The sequence below is a fragment of the Chelonoidis abingdonii genome, chromosome 2 (genome assembly GCF_003597395.2).
Source record: "Chelonoidis abingdonii isolate Lonesome George chromosome 2, CheloAbing_2.0, whole genome shotgun sequence".
Classification (NCBI taxonomy): Eukaryota; Metazoa; Chordata; order Testudines; family Testudinidae; genus Chelonoidis; species Chelonoidis abingdonii.
Window position 1 is genome coordinate 134,477,656 of NC_133770.1, and position 1,812 is coordinate 134,479,467.

At 46.6% G+C, this 1,812-nt stretch overlaps 1 non-coding gene across 1 annotated transcript; it reads left to right on the forward strand.

Annotated features, from left to right (window-relative positions):
* Nucleotides 1-1,356: 1,356 nt before the first annotated feature.
* On the forward strand, nt 1,357-1,425 carry LOC116836921 (small nucleolar RNA SNORD123). The gene has a single exon (XR_004376562.1). It is a non-coding gene; the product is annotated as a small nucleolar RNA SNORD123 (small nucleolar RNA).
* Nucleotides 1,426-1,812: the final 387 nt, after the last annotated feature.

Below are 1,812 nucleotides of genomic sequence, written 5' to 3' on the forward strand. Positions count from 1 at the left end.
TTGGAGTGTGCCTATCCCTAACCTGTAGAGTGACAACGGGGCTACTGAGGCCTAGAGGGGAGTGTTTGTGTTGCCCGTGGACAGTGGAGTTGGGGAGCTCATCCACAGCAAGCACAGACAAGGCTTCCTCACAGTTAGCACAGGTGGTAGTAAGGTGCCTTATAGCCCTGGATGCCCCCAAGAAGCATCCCAGTACTCAGGGTGATTTAAAGACAGCCATTAGCCCACGGGTGGGCAAACTTTTTGGCCTGAGGGCCATCTCGGGGAAAATAAATTGTATGGCTGGCCATGAATGCTCACAAAATTGGAGTTGGGGTGTGGGAGGGGGTGAGGGTTCTGGTTGAGGGGTGTGGGCTTTGGGGTGGGGCTGAGGATGAGTTTGCGGTGTAGGAGGGTGCTCTGGTCCGGGACGGAGGACTTCGGAGGGCGGGATGGGGATCAGGGCTGGGGCAGGGGTGTGGGAAAGGGTGCAGGTTCCAGCTCGGGGGGCGGGCTCTGGAGTGGGGTTGGGAATGAGAGGTTTGGGGTGCAGGAGGGCGCTCTGGGCTGAGATAGAGGGGTTTGGAGAGCAGGAGGGGGATCCAGGGCTGGGCAGAGGGTTCGGTCGTGGGGAAAGGATCAAGGGTGCAGGCTCTGAGCAGCACTTACCTCAAGTGGCTCCCAGAAGCAGTGGCATGTCGTTCCCTGACTCCTATGCGTGGAGTAACCCCTGACCCTCGGAGCGGGGCCATCTGGCTGCTTATGGGAGCCATGTGGCATGGCCCCTGACCTGGCACCCCGGCTGGAGCACCAGAGTGGGGCAAGCCCAGACCCCACTCCCGAGCAGGAGCTCATGGGCCGGATCTGGCTAGCTGTAGTTTGCCCACCCCTCCGTTAGCCCTTGCTGCCTCTCATACTATTGAGCTGCTCTACTATAGGACAAAGGTCAGATTGCTGCACAATAGAGCTGGTTGAACATTTTCAAAAATTTGACCAAAATATTTGGCTAAATGTTTTTGCTGTTTTTCAACCAGTTTATATGATAGTCATAATTTTCTGAAAATCTGAAATTTTAACCAAAAATATTGCAAAAACCACTGACATTTTTATGATAAATTGTCTGCATTTTTTTTAAAATCAGCTCTACTGCACATGGTAGGTTCTTCATAAATAAAGTTCTTCATAAATAATTTTGTATTATATCTTTGTGAATCCTGACATATGCGATTAAGTTGGCATTTTCAACTCAACTACATGAAATGGATATTAATATGTTCTTGGTATTCACTTTAATAATTAACTTTTATTTTTCATTTTAAAACATCTGTGATAGCTAGGAAAGTTAATACATTTTTATATAACTGTTAAAAGAAACTTGGTGAAAATGATGAATCCTGGGGTACTGATTCATGTGACTTGAAAAGACCATCCATTTCCTGATTCACCTTCATATTTTCTAAGGAGAAAGCAATGTTTTGGAATCTGTCTCTTCAATCAAATGATTTTTGTGTATGTGTATTTCTCTTTCATTTCAGCCATTTTCCTGAACTGACATCTTAGAGGTGAAGAATAAAGTTGGGGTGCGAATAAACAATGCATTGAAGAAACACAGCTACCGAACTTCTCTTATGAATGGGAATAAGAGAAAATGATTATATCTATGCTCTCTAAAAAGAAATGAGAAGATTTTGTTTCAATTATGAAAAGTTAGAGACCTAAGACCAGGGCTGGTGCAACCATTTAGGCGAACTAGGCGGTTGCCTAGAGCGCCAAGATTTGGGGGTGCCAAAAAGTGGCGCCCCCCCAAAAAATTTTAAATGGTTGCAGCCGCTG